Consider the following 21,738-nt stretch of genomic DNA (forward strand, 5'->3'; position numbering starts at 1 on the left):
ATTTTCCAATCTTTATGAACCTCTCTCTGGTGTTACCAGGAGATGCGGTGGGAACACCTGAAGCCATTGTTGTATCATGGCACGCTGCCCAGTACTTTTGGGAGATATCGTGCAGCATTTTACTGTCAGGATGCGCCTCTCGAGGAGAGTGCCCTGATTGTTTTTCTCGGCTCCAAAACTCATCTGCCGAGTGGACAAGATTACCTGTGAAATCATGCCTCAAACATTTGTATTTTCTCATATTCAGCAAGAAATCTGTGTGCTTGGACTCTTAATGATCAAGAGAATAGATTGGCTCTTTAAATCCCCTTCCAGGCCTGGAGCCGGTGGCAGGCAGCGCTGCAGCTATTCACTGAAAGCGCTATTCTGAACTGAGCTCTGCGATAAATATTTGGAATTGGGTTGGAATGTAATGGGCTGCCACTCCTGCGCCACTCACCCTGCCTGTGTGCCCTCCCCCCTCCCGGGCTGTGACAGCTTCCAGGCGCGCCACATAGCCGCACCGAAGCCTTTCACAGGTCTTTAAAAGACCATTAGCATGTTAATGAGGCTATTTTACCCTCTCAGCGCCCCTGCAGCCCCACTCGGACTACGGCGGAAATCGCCCGGCCCCCACAGAGCAGCAGAGTCTCGGAGTCGAGCTCTGGTTGCAGGCAGCCTTTAAAAATAAAAATAAAACTCGGGTACGATGTCTGAAAGGTCCGCGGGCCGCCAGGGAAGGCTTGCCGGGCCGCCACTGGCCCGCGGGCCGTACTATGAGTACCCCTGCCATAGGCAGTCATTAAGCCAGTCAACCCCCCCCCCCCCCGCCCAAGATGCATATTTTAGCTCTGGAGGTGCGATAGGTGGCAGGACTGGTTTCCTCCCCTAGTGTGACTGGGGAGGGGCTGCTGGAGGCTCCTGGCAATGAATAGGGAAGCCCTCCCTGGCGTTTCCAAGTCAAAGGAGGTAGTGCTAAAGCTGCCCTTTTTTCTACCAACTGTTCCTGTTCTCTCCAATATAGCTAATCCTTGCTATGTGCTAAGCAGATAAAAGCCATTGGCCATATTTGGGCCCAAAGACAAGCCAGTGTCCTCTGAGCCAGAGTTGTTAATTCTCCCAGCCAAAGATTTGTATTTCAGTTCAAAAGGTGTGACGAGTGTCGTGTCCCACACTAATTACACACGGACGCTGACTTGTATATTTATGAGCCCTTTATTCATGCATCTGTACCGGTCCCTGTCCCTACTCTAACTGTCCCCGTGGTTCCTCTTCCCCGGCTCCTCCCGTTCCTGCTCCTCCCTCTGTCTCCACCCCTCAACCACTAGACTGCGTCTCACCATACTACATCCCCCTTTCTTAACAAAATGAGCTTAATGTCCTTAGTGTTCGCAGTTCTTCAATCCGCCACACAGGTTGGTGAACAGCCTGCTCTTCGAACCTCAGTAATGTCGAATCCGAGGTGGGCTTGACTTTGGTCAATTTTTCGGTTGTCTTAATCAGGGCATTCTTGATCACGTTGCGTGTGAACTGTCTGCTCTCACATTCCGCAGTCGTCATGTCTCTTTCCCGTGGTGTAACTACTGGTGGTGTAGGTGCTCGATCTCTTTCATGGGTGGATAGTGTTCTGGTCCTCTTCCGAGCGCCCGTATCCACTTCTGCTTCCGTTTGTCTTGTCCGGTTGAAGGCAACACTGTCCTCCAGTTCAGGATCATGTAGGCCAGACAGTATGGTGCTATCTGATGAGACTGTCTTGGCTTGGTTCAGTAATTCATTCACCGCCTTTGTCTTTACTGCCTTTTGCTTCGTCAGGTCAAAAACAGTACTGTCTTCCTGTTTCGAGTCTGGGATGCCGGCCGGTGAGGTATGAACGGTGGAGGTCAGTTTGGTATGACTTGGAGATTGATTTGCTGTCTCGGGTTGTTTCTCCCACGCCTGCACACGCCTGGAACAGGCAGACCCTGGGGTCGGCTGAATGTTGGTGTGTCTTGTTCTCCTCCGATGATGACTTAGTTCTCCCGCCGTGTCTGGCTTCTTTTGCGGATTGACCGGTTGGTCCATTTTTAGTTGGGTGCTATTGGCCAAGATGCTGACCTCCGTTTTATATGACCAGGACCAGGGCCTTCGAGTCAACCTTGCTGCCCCTACTCGGGGTGACGGTGTGGTATTAGTGTCACGATGCACCTGTGCTCGATGCGACAGGTTGTCTGGTGGAGTGATCGAGTGTGCATTGACATTGGTGTGGGACACGTTGCTCTCGACGTGAGGAGTGTCTCTTGGTTTGCTGATGTGTTCAGGTGCTTGGCGCCATGGCCAGTGTCGGGACCACGACTCTGTCGACTCGAAGGATCGGACCGAAATGCTGTCCGAATCAGAGGAGTTCTCCCTCACTTCCTTCTGAGAATGTTTCTTTAAGAATGTTGTACGTGGTCGTTGTCGGGACCATGACTCTGCCGACTCAAAAGATCGGACCGACGTGCTTTCTGAATCAGAGGGGTGTTCCGTCAGTTCCCTCTGCGAGTGTTCATTTGGGACTGTCCTAGGTGGTCTTCGGAACCGGGTAGTCCGTGACGAGCTGCTTTCCCCTTCGGAATTGTGTTTGAAAGGCTTCTCCATGTGTCTTTGTTGGAATATCGTCAACGCTGCCTCATTTGGGAGATTGTTTGAAGATTCCGTGCTTGTTCCTTGTGCTTGACCCCAAGCTTTCGCCTCTTCGTCCTTCTCGTCTGATGTTGCCCATCTACGCTCTGTTTCGTCGTTTTCGCGGGGCCCATGAAGGCATGGATCTTTTCTTGCTGGTTGTTGTTGTTGTGAGGGACCAGTCCGTCTTGCGTTATCTGGTTCTCCTTCCCAGTTGCTTGATGTTCCCACACCTCTGACTTGGGGTTTATGTGTTCTCCGGCCAGATGTTTCCTTGGACTCGTCTTCACTGCTTGTCAACTGATGTCCCAGCGCCGACTTTCGGTGTTGACCAGTGCGACTCCTTCTTCTGTGGTTAGTCTTTCTCTCCCACTTGCTGTGTGGGATGCCTTCTGGTCCAGGAGTGCGGTCTGTCCCACTTGATGCTCTTGCTTCCTCCTTTGAATGATTCTTTGATGAACTCCTGGGAGGTGAATAACTTTTTGGAATTATTCTTTGGGTGGTTGACTCTGGGTCATCTGACTCCGAGCAGTCCTTGGTTGATCTTGAGTAGTCGGATGCTGAGAAATCTGACTCTGAGTAATTCGCGTTATTGTCTTTGTCACTGTGTCTTTCCCGTTGTCTTTTTGCTGGTCTGTCTTCCCTCTCTCTCCTTTCAGTTCCGTTTGTTTTCTGAGGGTTGTCTGTTCGGGCGTCTTGATAATTTGCTTTCAGATTCGGGGCCTTTGATTTGTCTCTTACATTGACGTGCAGTCCAATTTCAGCCTTCCTGATGATTTCTTCCAGTGACCATTTTCCTCGCAAGATCTTGAGTTTCGTGTCGGGGTTTGCGCAGCCTTCTATTATCCGGAGTCGGACTGCGTCCTCATTCGTAAAGGTGTTGAAGTGGCAGCCTTGTACCAGGTTTTTTAACCGAGTGATGAAGGTTGGCAGTGGTTCACCGGGTTCCTGCCGAGCTGTGTTGAAAGCGATGCGCTCTCGATCCACTTCCGTTTGTGCGGAGAGACTGGCACATAGCTTCTCTTGGAGTCTTTTATAGATGTCTGTGTCTTCGTCAGAAAATGTTTCGATTGGGCATCGGCCCTCTGGACCTACCAAATGGAGGAGCAGCATTAGGCATTTCCTCTCTCTTTGCTCTCCATTGGCATCCAGGAAATCACTCAATGTGGCCAGCCATTGGTTCCGTTTGAGACACAAACTCCAGGTATCCGTCTGCATCCCTGGTGGTGGTGCGTCAAAGCAGGGATTGAACTGTCGTGAGATTTCTTCTCCCGCCATAAGAGGAGGATTTTGATGGATCATGTTCACAGAGCACGGGCTGTTCATTTGTCTTCTCGTCTTCGTAGTTGATCTGTGCTTAGTCGAAACCTGCGGTCTGGTCATGTGCTGGGATGTTAGCAATGCTTGTTTGGCCTTCGCCAATGCTCGCTTGGTCTTTGCTAATGCTTGATTCTGTTATGTTCGCCAGTGCTCGTTTGGTTTTCAGCAACACTTGTTTTCTTTCTTTGCTGCGATTTGTCCAATGCTTGTTGATCTGCGTGTCTCAATGTTTGTGTCTCTTTGCGTGGATCAGTGCTTGTTGATTTGCACGTATCAGCGTTTGTCTAGTTGCATGCGTCACTGCTCACTTATTTACTTATTTGCATGTATCAATGTTTGCTTATTTGCATGTACCAATGCTTGTTGCTTCACTTGTCTTTGCATGCACCAATGCTCGTTGATTTGCATGTATCAATGTTTGTTTACTTGCGTGTACCAATGCTCGTTGATTCACTTGTCTTTGCATGTACCAATGCTTGTTTATTTGCATGTACCACTGCTTGTTTGGATGTCTGTTGCCTTTGCCAATGATTGTTTGGTCTTTGCCAATGTTTGTCCTTTACCAATGCTTATTCCCACTGTTCGCCTGACTTAAAGATGGCCGCCGCTAAGTTTCACAGGGATGTCCTTCCAGCTGCCTGACTCTAAGATGGCCGCCCAAATCACGCGAGATGTGCTTGCATTCAGCCTGACACTCACAGGACTCACCGGCAGCCGATTTCCTTCTGGGCAGCAATTTCTTTTGAGCATTTACGCACTCCTGGGCTTCCAGCACACTCAGGTAGGGTCGGGGCAAGCTCCCGATTGGTCTTCATCATTTGCATGTCACTTCTCACGCCTCGGGGTAGGGTTCTCCATCGAGGCGGCACACTTTCCTTTGGTGGGGCAGCGCTTCCTCGCACAGTGCCCTCACGGTCTCCGCTCTATGTCTCCACGTTCAGGCAGCACGGCAGGGTCGGGGTTGGGCTCCCGATCCCTCGCCCAGTCCACGCTGACCCTCACCTCACTCGGGTGCTCTCTGTTTCTTTTGGCGCGAAACGCGCTCTCGCTTCAGGGCACGTTCACGGGACCTCCGTGGTGTCTCAGACGCCTTCTGGTCACCGGAGCATCCGGCAGAATCGGGGTGGGCTCCCGATCTCTGCTTCTTCTTTGTTTTGGGTTCCCGTTTTTCTTGCGCCGACAGCGTGCTAACGCTCACGCATCGCGCGTGAGGTTTCCCGACCTCTGGTCTCCGGCGGGCACCAGTCTCAGCGCGCTCAGCCGCGCTCGGTAACCGACCTTCGTGGGGCGATGTCCACCACGCCAGGGTGTCTCTGCTTTGCTCTAGGGCGCTGGGCAGGGTCGGAGTGGGCTCCCGACTCCTGCTTCTTCACAGATGCCGATCCTCACGCATCCGGCGGGACTCGCGCTTTCGGCGCGAACAGCTTTCCTTTCCTGAGCGTTTCAACGCTCGATCTGGCGGCTCCCTCTGGGCTGCCACGGTCGCTGGGGGGGGAAGCAGGGTCATCGGCTGCCGACCTCTTCCTTCTGGCGGCAGTACTTCCAGGCAACAAGTTCTTTACTTGATGCTGCAGGGACAGGGCACTCCGGTCGGGTTCTGAAGGCTATGGTCACGCCTATCCCACCCTCGTCGCCAGCTGTCGTGTCCCACGCTAATTACACACGGACACTGACTTGTATATTTATGAGCCCTTTATTCATGCATCTGTACCGGTCCCTGTCCCTACTCTAACTGTCCCCGTGGTTCCTCTTCCCCGGCTCCTCCCGTTCCTGCTCCTCCCTCTGTCTCCACCCCTCAACCACTAGACTGTGTCTCACCATACTACATCGAGTAGCAGAACTGGGGTTTAAACAGCTCTGGTAGCCTGAAGTACGTATTTACAGTGTTGCTTTTTTGCTTAAGTTTAAAAAATCTGATTTTACCTTTAAATCAGATTTTAAAAACTAAGCAGGAATTCATTTTGAAGCATTTTCCTAGCACATTCCTCAGTGGAGGTGGAGAATAAAGCTTTTAATTCCACCTAGGCCTTTTAGAGAAAAGTCTAGTTTTGCCTACATTGTGAAATTTTGGGCCATGGCAGCAATATAGTTTTGTCGTACATGTAAGCGGTATAAATATGGCATTTAACTTTCCATGCCATAGGTTTACTAAAGATTATTATTCACAATGACTTATAGGGAAGTTAAATAGGTCAAACATGGAGTTCCAATGTACAGTACATGATTTAGAAGGGAATCATAGGCACCTTCCTACTGTTTAGCAGTGGTAAATTGCACAAAGTCCTACAAATAATACTAATAGGGTCCTGAAAAGGCAAAAAAATCTGGAGTTACTATGCAGATAAGGTAGATTCGCTAAATCGATGATTAATTACATGGATAATAAGCAATGCTTTTTGCTGGTGCTTTTTAGTATTGGCAAAAAAGGCACAAGTACACAGCCACTGTTGATGTGTCATTCTGTAGGAGCGAGCATGCACCACCACTCATGCACGTGAATAAAGAATTATGACGGATGCTTTTTACTTTATTTTAATTGACCGGTTTAAGATGGTAGGTGCCACTTTTATCAGGCAATTAAAAAAACGAATTTGTAAGTGCGGGAAAATGTTTGAGGAGGGAGCCCTCCAAAATAAAAGAAATTAAAAAAAAAACAATAATGATGGGTGGCAATGGGAAGTTGTTAGGGGCATAAGGCAGACAGCAGCATGGGGAGAAGCACCCAAGGGGGACAGCAAGGCAGGGGAGGGAGGCGAGGGAAGTACTCAGGAGAGTCAGCAGCCATGAGGGGGAGAGCAAACACAGACCGCAGGGTATGGGGGAGACAAACAGGATGGAGAGAGCCTGAAAACATATGCACTCTGACCCACAAATAAAATTGTCTGAAAAAACAGACTGAAAGTATACCAGTGATACTTACAGAAAGTGAATTTTATTACGTTGGCCTGTAAGTTGTCAGCTGTTGAACCAAGAGACCAGAGTTCTAGTCTGGTTTCCCCACCCGACTAACCTGTGTGATTATAGACAAAGAAGCTTATCTGCCTACATTACCTTTTCCATATATATATACACAATTGAACCGGAAAAAAAGACAATACCTGGCGTTAAGAGTCATGTAAAGAAACTGGACATTTACAGGTGTATTAAGCAGGCACCTGTAATAGGCATTTGATATCCCTCAGAGACTATAGGCAATCACCCAGGGAGGCAAGTTCACCAAAATACGGTGGTGTGAGATATATTGAGCACATTTTGACCAAGATGACATCACAGAGTTGACGCTTTGTCCCACCCTAAGCCCCCCAGTAGTTTTCTATTTCCTGATTAAAATAACAACCAGTTATAACTACAGAAAGCAAACAGGGCGCTTAGATACCCTTTATTTTACGTCCCTGTAAAAGCAAGGTGTAAAGAGGGCAGTGCTGGACATGTGTTCAAGCTGCTGCCCATGGCCATCCTTACTTGATGTCCATGTGTTCTCTGGCTGTTCTCTTTGGACTTTTGTAGTCCTTGGTACTGTAATGTTAAAGCCTCTTTCAAACCCAGGAGTCTTTATATATGAACGTTTTTGGCTCAGATGAGGCCCTATTCAGTAACCATCTAATCTGCCTATCTTTCAGCTGGACTCCACAGTCAGTCATAGAACAGTGTGTTTTTTCCACAGCCCGGCACATTTCCAACCTCAGATGTCCATGCCTCTGGGAGATGCTGATGTAGTCCCTGCTGCCAGGACTAAGGCAACTTTGCTTGTACTGAATGTGAGATGTGCCATTAAGGAGATATCTTAACAAAGCTAAATGTTTTGAAATAGGATGGGAAGGTGCGAGGCAAGAAATCTTCCAGGTCTCCAATTTTCTGGTGGATGACGTTATGTACTATTCCTAAATGATCGCGGTACCTGTAAGCGGCCATGTACATCAACTCCTATTTAACATAGGTTTTTATACCCGTGGCTCCAATTGCTACAAACACTGCACAGTTTTGAGCGAAAGAGTCTATGTAATCCAACAAAGTGAAATACCAGTACTGGCTAAAGACATAGGTAAAATAAACTATGGAAGAACATCTAAGCGGAAAATGTTGTCACGAATAAAACATTTAATTAATTATGCCTTTTTAGTTGTGGGTTGAGAGCACAGTTGTAGCAATCCACGAGATCTGTTGTTGCCAATTGTTTAAAATACACATAGTCTGGGCTTCAGCTCCACCACCAGAGTAGTATTCCCTCACCACATCATATTGGCTGTTAGATGTTTCATTCCGCCTCCTATGAAGTGCTTGCATTGCCGTGCACTACTGACTCATTTTACATCTCAAAACCGTATTGAATCAGCACATCTTAAATTTGTTACCTCATCGACGCTATTGTACTCTGAAAACAAAAAAAAGTATTACATTTTCACTGCTGCCGCCTTATTAAATATTGCCAATGCTTGTTTATTTAGAGCAGTATCTACAACGTTTTTTCTATGAAATTGCATAGTCTTATTCTTATAATGCTGAAATAAAACGTCCACTAATCTAAGCACATTCTGAGTGCAATTATTCCTGTAATGCGTCTTTACCTATTTTTAGCACACATGCCCATACAAAATTCCCTTTGATGGCAACAATTGATTATAAACACTTTGAAGTGCATCATCTAGTGCTAGCATTTGCCCAGAAAGAAACATGTTTAAATCCATACAACTTCACAAGAGCTCTTGGATAGAAAAAGGCTAGTTTGGTGTACTTCAGTTTTATAGTGTATCAATTTCAATCAAGGTGGCCTCAGAGTGGTTGAAAAAAGAAACGCTAAGCAAAATGGAAATCAACTACACGTGTGCCAGCACCATCAGTATTACAAAAGGGGCTACACAAGCATCTGACGCCCCTTATGTAATGCAAAGTGCCCCGGGAGTGCAGATTAAAAGGTGCACACACCTGTTGCGCCTCCCGACATTATCTGTAATGCAGGCCCGAGATGCCAAAGACGGCCATAGCTGCTGCATTTGTGGAGAAGAGAGTGAAGGTGAACTGGCTCTATAAGGAGTGGACCCATGCCTGACTCACTGACCAGACCTGGGACGCGACAGCAATGAGATCTGTTGTAAGAGCCAGCAGCAGGGCAAAAGATGCCTGCCTAAGACCAGAGAGCTACTGTGAGCCGCTGGGTTTCAATATCATTTCTACAAAATTCCAGGAGTAGTGGAAGCAGCACCGGCTTCCATTTTTCGATTTTGTCAGAGACAGTGAGGGCTCCGTCACTTGCGAGACATTTTTGTCAGCTTACAGTGGATTCAGAGCCCACTCATTGCATACCATTGGTTAGCTTAATTGTCACTCTCATTTGCTTGCTTCTTATTTGTTAACCTGTGCTGGCTTTATGTCCTCTTCTTGTGCTCAACCCTCCCCTGGAGCATGGCCAAAGCACTTGTGTCCTTCCACTGCTACCTTTAGTTTAGTTAGATTTGCAACCAATTAATACTAAGGAGAATCTAATAATAGAAAGCACTAGCAATAAGTCAGTAATTAGAGTATGAACTTTTAGTTGCATTAAAAATCATCTAGCCACATTTTCAGTTTACTTATAGTCACACTCTTGGAACGTTCTGAACGCTGAGGAAAATACTGATTAACAGTCAGCTAGGGGCCGAAAAAGTTAGACCAGTCACTGCATGCTGGTGCACAGAGCTGTTTTAACCGCATCGCTGCGGCGGCTTTTCCCGCTGTGTGCGGCAATTTTCAAAAAGCCGCGTTACATGACGAGCTCAGCTCGTCATCAGCACACGACCGCCGTAGCTCATGACGAGCTGAGCTCGTCATCAGCAGCGAAGAGGTCAAGGCATGGGCAAATTGGGCTTGGGACTGGGGTCCCACCCTTTCAGGGGGCCCCTCATAGAGCTAGCTCTGTTCTTCAGGCCTGCTTACTTATTGACTGTAGAGGCCATTGATGCTATAAAGAGCCATCCAGTGAATATCACAGTATGTCTCAAAACCCAAGCAGACGTCATCAAACAAAAGAACATTCTGTGTCTTTTGTTGGTGATTATTGGAGATCGAACATCAGTCACAGATAAATGTTTTTTTTCTGTAGAATAGCTGTCCCCTTTAAGAAACTTAAAAGTATGAAGAATCCAGTGGAGCGCGTGTACAACCTGAAAATGCCAGTGCATTGCTATGTAATTTACAAACACCAATGGGACACAGGTGTCTTTAGATATCGTTTTTTGGGGGGGGAACACAGTTTTATTCGTTTTACAAATAGTACAACATAAGAAGGACGACTGTCCATATCCATAATAAATGCGTATTACAAAGGGCAGTAGCAAAAAACACAAAAGCATTGCCCATAGTAAATATATCGACACATTTCCAAAAGAAATAGGAAGGGAGTCAGACATCTCATCAATACATAATGACAATAAAATAGGAGAAACACAAATTACATATCGTGAACATCTGAGAAAGGAAACAATCTGAGCATGAACAAAATTGCCCTGTATATTGTCGCAGCAGTCCTAATACTAACAAAATAACAAATAAGGTGAGAACCAACTACCCTCCCCCCCCCCCGTTCGCTGGTTCGTAAATACCGAGAAATAATTCAATCTCCTGTGGGACCACCTCTAGTATGTTAAAAGATTGTGGTACAATGTGGTATATAAAGACATATATCGACAACCGTGGTGGGCAAAAAGTGCCATAGATTTGCATTACAATGAATAAATAGCTGACATTTACCAATTAGAGATTATCAAGTCATTCAGGGGGATGAAGGAGTGGTGGAGCGAGTCCGGAACTAGTGGTGACATTGGGGGTGTAAAGGAATCAATAGCTTTGAAAATTTCCAACATGTGATCCCATTCCAAAGAGATGGAAGTCTTACGCAGTCCCCGGAATTCCTCCTGTCGGATTATAGCACCTTCAGTCATGCCCCATCGAATCAATTCTGTATGCCAGTATAGTGGCGTAGGAGGAGAGGCAGACTTCCACCTCATTGTAATCGCTCGCTTAGCAATGAGTATTGCCAAGTCCGCAAACTTGAGTTGTACCTTCTGTTTTTTGGGGCGTCCATGGAGGCCCAAGAGGCAATGTGTCTTTAGATATCATAACTGGTCATCCATTTGTACGACACAGAACTGCCATATTATTGCTTGAGGACTTTCTTTCCAATACCACTCACTTCGTTTTTTTAGAAACCATTACTTCAACACCTGTAGTGGAAAATGCATTCTTGCAAAAGACTTACCGTCTTCATGGGACATCATCTGTGCCAGTGACTGTTTGTTATATATAAATTTCTTTATTCGGCTTTACACAAAGGAAAACCATAAAAGAAACATTTAAAAATACACTTAAATATATAAACGAATAAACATTCATACAGAAACAGATTAATAAATTTAAAAATAGAGTGTCGAATTATTTCATTTCATCAACTGGGCTAGGTCCAGGATACTTTTTACAGATATTTCCTGTGCTTCATGACACATCTTAGGAAATTGAGGACCAAATAACAAACAGATTCAGATTCTAGCATTTGGAGAAGTAGCATTGCAGGACAACACTGTCTCAATCCCCAACGCCTTAGTAGCGGTAGTAGCCAAATTTTCCTGTGTGTATGATGGAATTTACAGAACAATATTGTGTGTATGTTGGACTGTTTAGATTCCTCATCACAGGGACAGGGAGGGGGGATTAAGTCCCATCTGTTACTCTCAGGGAATGCTACTAATCTATGAAAAAGATCCAATCTGAATCTTGTCATTAGCATTCTCTCGTGTGTACTAATCTGCAATGTGAGGTACGGCTGGATAGAATGTGTAGCCTGAATCAGATTCGCGTGAAGGACCGAAGATTTTGACGACTCAGAGGTCAATCTCAGGGACTCTAGATGCCTGAGGGCCAGTTGTTTTAAAACTCCCTTAGGAAGGTCGATGATGGCTTCTGGTGGAAATAATATTTCTTGATGCCAAGGTCTTTGAAGACGTTTCTGATATAGCGGAGCCACTTTACTTTAGCGGATTGATCAAGAGCCATTGTATCCACCACGATTGCCTGTGTCAGCTCGTTTTTGTCTGAGGTCCAAATGCGCCGCCATAGCATCAGTGGTTGGATCTTTAGCAGATCCTCTAGGTAGGGGATTCCGAGTTCTAAATGGGATGCATAGATTGAGGTGCATCTTGGAGTAGCTAAAAGGAATCTGAGGAAGGTGTTTTCTGCTACCTGAAGGGCACTAACATCTACATGTCCCCAAACACCCGCTCCATACAAGGCAATAGCCTGACACTTGGCACTATAAATGTTTAATAGCTCCACTGGAGCCCTCCTCCCCAATCTCTGGGAGAAGCTCATCAGGGCCGCTATAGATCTTTTAAACAGGTGGCACCTTGCCTCTACTGCTGGCCTCCAAGTCAGTCTATCTACCGTCCAGAGTTTTGCATGCGAGACGCAATCAAAAGCGACGGACAGGTCTACATAGACCATGTACTCCGTATCCTTCTTTGCCTGGGAGTATTTGCCCAATATGAGGCTAAGATTAAGGGCCTGCTCTATCGTTCCAAACCCTTCTCGAAAGCCGAACTGGAGATCGGAAATGATGCCTCCCTCCTCCGCCCATTGCTGGAGTCGCTCAAGTATTACTCTGCCAACGACCTTACCGAGAGAGTCCAGCAATGAGATGGGGCGGTAGCATTTCACGTCTTGACGGTCCCCTTTTTTAAAAATGGGGACCATGATGGAGTTGGTCCAAGATTTTAACAGTCCCACATTTGCAGCCGCTGTACACACTCTAGTCAGAATGGGGCTCTAGAGATCCAGATTATGTTTAAAGAGATCCACCGGGACCCCATCTGGGCCTGGGGCTTTCCCATTTTTACTTGTTTCCAGTGCCACTAATAGATCGGGAATATCAAAGTGCACGGGAATTGGATATTCGACTATTGGGAGTATGTTTTCTGTCCCACCTGCTGTTGTAGTATTTTTAAAAATTTGGGAGAAGTGGGTCACCCATGTATCTGTGTCTATAACCACTTCTATCTTGGGACTGTCATTGTTTGTAAATTAGGGTGATCTGACTGTTCGCCAGAAGGCCTCACTATTTTTGGAAACGGCACTCGCATGCAAGTCTTCCGAATCAGGAATTGATCATCCTCTAAGTTATTATAAACATTAATCAAGAGGATGGACTCCTTATTCGTAAGGGAAAGAGAGAGTGCTTGGAAATTTGGGTCAGAGTCGACTATGGAGACTTTTAGGTGGTTCACGGTGTTTGCAATGTACGTTGTTAGCCCTCCCTTAGGTCTGCCTACAATGCTGTGCAGGGCTGGGGTGAAGTATGTTTTATAGCCCAAGAGGTGATGCTCTGTCATAGACCATGTCTCTTGGAGGCAGATTATTTTACAGGTCTCCGGGAAATGACTGGCGGTCCCATCCTCGATCTTAGGGGCGTAAACCCGCAACGTTCCAAAAGAGGATAGGTATGGGCTGTGGCTCTAAGTTAGTCACTACAGCTTCATTTGTTAGAGAAATTGTTTTTATTTTAGGGGTTAAGTGGGGTGAATTAGAATTAGTGGGTTCGATCTCCGTTGATGGTCAGTCGACCATTTCGAGGCCACTAAATCTATTCCTCGTCGGGATGCTGAACCAGGGATCCCAGCGAGGCGGTTCTCTATGAGCCGTTCTCAGCGTATGTGGGCCCCAATCATCCCATCCTCCTCCCTGATAGCGTGGACCCACTGTGTGCCAGGAGCTATCGTAGTCATGGTGGCGAAGGCCCCCTGTGTGTCTTATATTGGGACATTCAAAGTGGTGGGGGGTGCTACAACCCAAGGGGGGTCATGGACATAAAAAGGACCGTTATGTTGTCTTGAGGGGTAGAAAAAGGAAAGTGGTTTAGTATCTATGCCTCCATTTGCACTCGTGTGGTCCCAAGAGCAAATATAATCTACAACTCGGGGGTCTTCGAATGTGATCACGATGCAGTCTCCCGGGATCGTTTTTCTGCCATTTCCCATCCATGGGGTCCTACGTACCGTCAAAATCCTACCTTGCCAAGTTGGCGGAATGGGGCGGTTGGTATTTAGCCAGTGTTGGGCCTTATTTTTCAGAGACCACATAGGTTCTACATTGTGGTCCACTAGCTCAGGCACACCTGTCATTACCACTACAAAAGGGCATGCTTCCGGTGGCATATCAACAGGAAATCTAACATCGGTGAGTCCCCTAAGGCCATCTCTATTAGATACTGGGGCCGGGGTTTTAGGGGCTAAAGTTTGAGTCACCAAAGTTTTAGATGCCACTTTTTTTGATGCCGCTGTCTTAGACGCAGATGTTATTGTTGACAGGGGATTTCCCTGTGCAAGGGTTGTGGCGACATTGGTAGATGGATTCACTGTGCTCTTATTCTTCAGTGTTTCTGGAAGTGTTGATTTAGCCGTTGCAACTAGGGGTAAAGGAGCATTCTTTTGGGTGGTTGCAGGCTTAGGGAGGGTATTTACAGGCTTAGGGAGGGATTGTTTATTCTGTATGTTTCCCCCCGTTTTTTGGGCCCCTGGCGCTTGGTTAAATTGTGGGAGATTAGTGAACTTGGATAGCTGAATCTCTAGCTGCGCTAACTTTACTTCTATTGGTTGAAGAAAAGATTTTAATAGGTCAGCGATCTTATTTAGCAGCTGGGAGTTATTGCTATCAGTTGATTCCTTACTACAGGATAAAAGAATAGGGGATTCCAAATTAATGGGGACAGGGGTGTCATGTGCAGGGTGATAGATAATCGCAATACAGGCTACAAGCTGTTCTGCTCTAGGGGGTGGATTCCCTAGCGTACTGTAGGTATTGCCGATCTCATTAGGGATAGATTTGTTCGGACCGTTTTTTCTTTTCCTTATTGCACCCTCCCTCCTCCCTCTTGCTTGTCTTCTTTCGTCTGACGTGATTTGGGGTGAAATTTGAGGTATTAGCTCTGGGGTTCTTTCTAGGTCTGAACTTATCTGGGAATCAGAGAGCTGGGAGGCCGACAGGTCCACGTTGTTTGGCAGGCTACGCCTGCCCTCACCGGGGGACCTCTGCCCAACATTATTAACAGTAACGGGAGTTCTAGCATGGGCCAAATTACCCATAGAAGATCTCTTAGCGAACGCCAAGTCCAAGGACACCCTTTCCTCCATCAAAGAAATACTTTGATCAATGAATAAGTTCGCCTTGGTAATGAAATCATCCATGGGACCTAACAGCTTACCCACACTCCCAGGGGCCTTGGTTTTGTTTCCTCTAGTTAGCACCATCTTTACTATTAGACAAAAACAGGGAATAAGAATCTAACATAAATATGAAAAACAGCGAGACAGAATATATCAAGGGTCGCGGGAGCAAAGTCAATGTAGAAACAGTACATACGTTTCAATGAGGATAGCAGGAGGTGGCGGTTAGCGGGGTGGCCCAGTCCAGTCTCTCGCGTCCTCGAACGGCCCGCCGTTTGCCCAGGCTTCGCTCCGCGCTTCGGCACACGCGCGTCCCGCGTGCGTGGGTAGTGGGCTGATTAAGAACAGGTGCTGTATGGGCGTGGCTTCCGGGGAGAGCGGGCCAGGTGTCGGCAATTGGCCTCGCAGGGACTCCTGGACACTGGAGTCCCTGCTCTCACACTCGCAGCCCCGTTGAGCCTCCGCAGCCCCTGGTGGTTAAAGATGAAGCGGGACCCGCGGAGCGGGTCCGGCGAACAGTTGATGGAGCTCTGGTGTTCCGGCGCAGGTCAGTGGCAAGGGTCCTTTTCCCTTTCACAATCTCCTTGTGAAAGTGTATTTTCCCACCTGCTGGAAGGAGAGGGGCTGGTTTTCACGGTCAGGTGCTGTGTGGGCGTGGCTTCCGGGGAGAGCAGGCCAGGTGTCGGCAATTGGCCTTGCAGGGACACCTGGAGTCCCTGCTCTCACACTCGCAGCCCCGTTGAGCCTCCGCAGCCCCTGGTGGTTAAAGATGAAGCGGGACCCGCGGAGCGTGTCCGGCGAACAGTTGATGGAGCTCTGGTGTTCCGGCGCAGGTCAGTGGCAAGGGTCCTTTTCCCCTTCACAATCTCCTCGTGAACGTGTAGTTTCCCACCTGCTGGAAGGAGAGGTGCTGGTTTTCACGGTCCGGTGCTGTGTGGGCGTGGCTTCCGGGGAGAGCGGGCCAGGTGTCGGCAATTGGCCTCGCAGGGACTCCTGGACACTGGAGTCCCTGCTCTCACACTCGCAGCCCCGTTGAACCTCCGCAGCCCCTGGTGGTTAAAGATGAAGCGGGACCCGCGGAGCGGGTCCTGCGAACAGTTGATGGAGCTCTGGTGTTCCGGCGCAGGTCAGTGGCAAGGGTCCTTTTCCCCTTCACAATCGCCTCGTGAAAGTGTAGTTTCCCACCTGCTGGAAGGAGAGGTGCTGGTTTTCACGGTCCGGTGCTGTGTGGGCGTGGCTTCCGGGGAGAGCGGGCCAGGTGTCGGCAATTGGCCTCGCAGGGACTCCTGGACACTGGAGTCCCTGCTCTCACACTCGCAGCCCCGTTGAGCCTCCGCAGCCCCTGGTGGTTAAAGATGAAGCGGGACCCGCGGAGCGGGTCCGGCGAACAGTTGATGGAGCTCTGGTGTTCTGGCGCAGGTCAGTGGCAAGGGTCCTTTTCCCCTTCACAATCTCCTCGTGAAAGTGTAGTTTCCCACCTGCTGGAAGGAGAGGGGCTGGTTTTCACGGTCCGGTGCTGTGTGGGCGTGGCTTCCGGGGAGAGCGGGCCAGGTGTCGGCAATTGGCCTCGCAGGGACTCCTGGACACTGGAGTCCCTGCTCTCACACTCGCAGCCCCGTTGAACCTCCGCAGCCCCTGGTGGTTAAAGATGAAGCGGGACCCGCGGAGCGGGTCCTGCGAAAAGTTGATGGAGCTCTGGTGTTCCGGCGCAGGTCAGTGGCAAGGGTCCTTTTCCCCTTCACAATCGCCTCGTGAAAGTGTAGTTTCCCACCTGCTGGAAGGAGAGGTGCTGGTTTTCACGGTCCGGTGCTGTGTGGGCGTGGCTTCCGGGGAGAGCGGGCCAGGTGTCGGCAATTGGCCTCGCAGGGACTCCTGGACACTGGAGTCCCTGCTCTCACACTCGCAGCCCCGTTGAGCCTCCGCAGCCCCTGGTGGTTAAAGATGAAGCGGGACCCGCGGAGCGGGTCCGGCGAACAGTTGATGGAGCTCTGGTGTTCTGGCGCAGGTCAGTGGCAAGGGTCCTTTTCCCCTTCACAATCTCCTCGTGAAAGTGTAGTTTCCCACCTGCTGGAAGGAGAGGGGCTGGTTTTCACGGTCCGGTGCTGTGTGGGCGTGGCTTCCGAGGAGAGCGGGCCAGGTGTCGGCAATTGGCCTCGCAGGGACTCCTGGACACTGGAGTCCCTGCTCTCACACTCGCAGCCCCGTTGAGCCTCCGCAGCCCCTGGTGTTTAAAGATGGAGCGGGTCCGGCGAACAGTTGATGGAGCTTGTAATATAGTTGACAGTCTAGTAGCTGGGGTGGGCGGAGCTAGGTGGGCTGAGGGGAAGAGGAGGGGTCAGTACAGGATGAGGACAGTTAGAGTAGGGACAGGAGACAGGCTGGATGCAACACAATAAAGCTCCAGTATAATAAGAAATTGTGTCTGTGGTTATTTGTAGCAGGATGCTACAGAGCTCTGGTGTTCCGGCGCAGGTCAGTGGCAAGGGTCCTTTTCCCCTTCACAATCTCCTCGTGAAAGTGTAGTTTCCCAAACGTAGAAGCACAGCAGAACATTCAGTGAGTGGCAGAGAGGGAATTATTCAAGGTTCTGTTATTCTTACATCCACGGGAGACTGACAGACAGAGAAAACAACTAGTTAAGAAGAAAACTGCTTGCAATGTTATATTATTCCTTAATGTACCTAGATTAATAAACTGCTGTTGGAGAAATATTAATACAGTTTGTGTCTACGTTCATGTCACTTGTGTTAGGGAAGAAAATAAAGACAGCTGCCCCAGTTTAGATAATTTGGTTGAACAGTATCATTTGAAGTTTCTCTCTGGAAAAAAAGTTACTTAACTTTGGTAACGATCTTTCTGGTGGATACTCTGTCTACCTGCTGATTCCTCACCAGTTAAATAATCGCAGGTGTCAAATGGAATCTGGAAAACCTCAAAGCTTTATGACACCAGAATGGGGCGCAGACTTTGTACTGATCCCAGAAGTGACATCAGGAGACATCCCCAAAGCCATATGGTGGCCACCCTGGCACAACGTCAGTTTCTGTCCATTTTTCGCCCACCCATTCAGCCAAGCAGATGGAGAAACATCAATTAGATAAAGGTCAGTGCCAAACTTTTCATTGGAATCTTATTAAAGTATGCCTGTATTACATCCATCAGACAGGGAGGCGGGTGCCTGTATATTCCTCACCTAAGGTAAATAACTTTTTCTTCTGATAGATACTTCGACCTGCAGATTCTTCGCCTATTGATTAGATCCCCAAGCAGAACATTACACAGAAGAGGACTGATAGGTGGTTAAATAGGAAGTCTTAGCACACACCTGGCAAAATGTCCATGTTTATGCACTTTTAAGTCCAAGCAATAATATTTGCGGAAAGTGTGTAGGGACGCCCACGTCACTGCCTTTCAGATTTCCACGATAAGAACGCCTCTTGCGAGTGCAGAAGACAAAGACTTGGCTTAAGTGGAGTGAGCTTCTATTCAGCCAGTTGATTCCTTATTCGCAAGTGGATACCACATTTTGATACAAAGGATAATCTAACGTGGCAGTGTCAGTTTTTGTTTCATCTTTCCTTTTCTACTGCTGCAGTAACTGAAAGAGTTGGTCATCCAATCAGACATCTCTAGTGCAGTTCAAGACTAACTGACTGCCTGCCTAGGATCCAAGCGATGCAATTGTTCCCCCTACTTTGTGGGATGGGGAGGGGGATTGGAGGAAGGGGGAGTAATGGACTGACACAAATGGAATGGAGTAGCCAATTTTAGGAGGATGCTGGCCTGGTCTACAACACCAGCTTGTCAGGGTAAATGGACATAAAGGACATGTGGGCCTTAGGAAAGATGAGGGCTGCTGGCGCTGCAGATACACTCCGGCTTCTTTTCTAAATGTTGCTTGGTAATGCCCACAGAGAGCCGAAATCTGGCTGGCGATTTTCGCTGCTGTGAAACAAATCATTGGTAGAACGGATGTTCCTTCCCCGGCTCTGGGCCTCCTGGGGTACACCACCCAAGCATTGCAAGTTACACGCACTCCTCTTACTTTATGCTAAAAGACCGGTTGCAATTCGCTGGGGAAGGAAGAAGATACCCTCAAAGATTGGTTGAATGATGTCACATATGGCCACACACAGCTGAGCACTTTTTAGGAACTTATGCCCCCGTCCTCGAGGCCCTGTAACATATGGGAACCGTTCCTGACCTGGGCCCAGAGCCGGCCTGAGTCTCCTGAACTTGCACACACCGAAGATGCATAGTTGTGATATACGCCTCTGTGTTGTTTGTACCTGCTCAAGCTATTATATATTTTCTTGAACTTCCAATGTCAATATGATAGGCCTGCAGATAACAAACCCTCTATGGCTTATATAGTAATCATGTACTACATGTTCATTATTGATGCCTGTAGTTTTGGACTCTTTACCCTGTCTGCGGTGATGTACACGTGGGTCACTCAGTGCCATCCATTTTTTTTGGTACTCCATTGTCTTGGACTGATATATTATTTGTGCTGTTGTAATACCATGCTGGCTTTCTGAGTTGCAATTGTCAGTTAATGTTTTCTTATTTGAAAATATAAATAAAGCAATAAAAAAATGATCATCAATAATTTGAAAAAATAAATAAAGGACAGGTGGGCACTCGGGGCCTGCAGCTCAGACTCACCTTGCTAAATTGAGGGTGACTGAATAGCCTGTTTTTATGATTAAAACGTGTAACTATGAAAAACATTAACACCTTCCATGCTGATGACGAACCCCAGCAGTCACGCTCCACGGTGCTCGTGTGCTGATGACCGCTGGGGTTCGTCACGGCCCCGCCCTGTTCGTTTGTTTACCGCACAGCGGCGGAAACGGCCCAGCATGGAAGGGGTTAAAGCAAGATGTATGTCACAGTGAGGCATAACACAGGGAGTTAGAGGATACAGATTGAACAAGCACTTAAGGAATGTCATCACAATAGGGGACTTGAACAGGGAAGACTAGTCTGGGAGACACTGAAATGCCAATGACAGCCAAATACCCTTTGGTGCTGATGTGCCTGTATCGTCTGAACGGACTGGTGTTGACAAAAGCTGAACCCTCTAGAATATCTCATGTCACAGTGTCACAGTGTATACACTCATTTATCTGGATGACATGCTACTCCTGGTGCAAGATCCCGCCAGTTGTCATCCCAGCTGCAAGCGGAAGTCACCCTGCTCGAGAGCCTTTGTTTTGTCAAACTAGAAGAAATCCCTTCAGATTCCAGCACAAAAAGCAGATTTTTTTTGACTTGGTCACAGATTCCACAGTGCTTTGCTGAGTCTTCCCTCGAGGGAAGCAGCCAAGATCAGACATGAGGAGCAGTGAGTGCTAACCAGGCAGAGTGTCCTTGCAGCAGATTGCCCGCCTGGTGGAACACCTCTCCTCATCCATCCAGGCCATCTTTCCGGGCCCCCTGCGCTACCGTGCGCTTCAACACTTGAAGGAGACACACCTGCGGATGGGATTCTCTTATTCCCAGTTGGTGGTCTTTTCAGAGGACACATGCTAAGAAATCCACTGGTGGCTTTCACATATGGAAGCATTGAACGGCAGGACGATCTTCGGCTCGAGATCTCATTATAGAGTCCAAAACCAGATGGTCAGGCTGGAGCACGCAGTGTAGAAAGTTTTTAACAGGAGGGTTGTGGTTTCCTCAGGAAAAGAAGTTACACATCAACTGTTTGGAACTTCTGGCAGGGTCCTTCGCGATGCCCTGTTGGGCACAAGACAGGATCCAGTCCTGTGCCTCCTAAAGGTGGACAACATCTCAGCTGTCTAGTACATAAATCACTGCAAGATCTCGATCAAATTTTGGCAGTTTTTCTCGGACCATCAGATATCTGTCATGGTGGAATACCTTCCAGGGCGGGAAAGTAAGGCAGCAAACTGGCAATACCATCACCTCTGGGACTCAAGGCTTTGCCGCTACGGGCCAGAAACGTCACTGTGATCAAATGTCCTCCTCCTGCTCCGCCGGGGGGTCCAAGGACAGACCACGATAGTCAGCCCAACGCTTCCAAATTTTGTAGTGTTTGCGCGGGCAGCCCCTTGCCTCAAAGATCGGCCTCTCCAGACCCATAAAATAATCCAGCCCAGCCCTCCAAGCAGACAGGGGGGGAGCCCTCACCGACTTCCATGCCTGGGCCAGGTCCCGCTTAGCCACAACCAACCCCAAGAGCAACAAATGGCGCTTATAAACGTTGCCCCCAATCCCTTCCATAATATGTAGCAGGCCCAGCCGGTGGGTACGAGGAAGGTCCCAGCCCAGGACCTCAACCAGGCAACTCAACACACCCCTCCAAAATCCAGTCAGCCGGCCACACGACCACACCGTATGCAACAAGGAGCCAGGCACCGCCCCACAGCGCAGGCATTCCGGGGATGCAATCAAACCGGCCTTCCACAATCGTTCACGCGTATAATAAGCGCGGTGCAAGTATTTAAATTGAATCAGCCGCAGCCGGACAGCAATAGCGGTTCCGCGTGGGGATTCCAGCGCCTCCCTCCAGTCGTCCTCATCAAGGGGGCCCACGTCCACTTCCCATGCCTCCCGAAGGGAGTGTAGGGTGGAGGAGCAATGGATCACA

Source organism: Lissotriton vulgaris, chromosome 12 (assembly GCF_964263255.1).
Source record: "Lissotriton vulgaris chromosome 12, aLisVul1.2, whole genome shotgun sequence".
Classification (NCBI taxonomy): Eukaryota; Metazoa; Chordata; class Amphibia; order Caudata; family Salamandridae; genus Lissotriton; species Lissotriton vulgaris.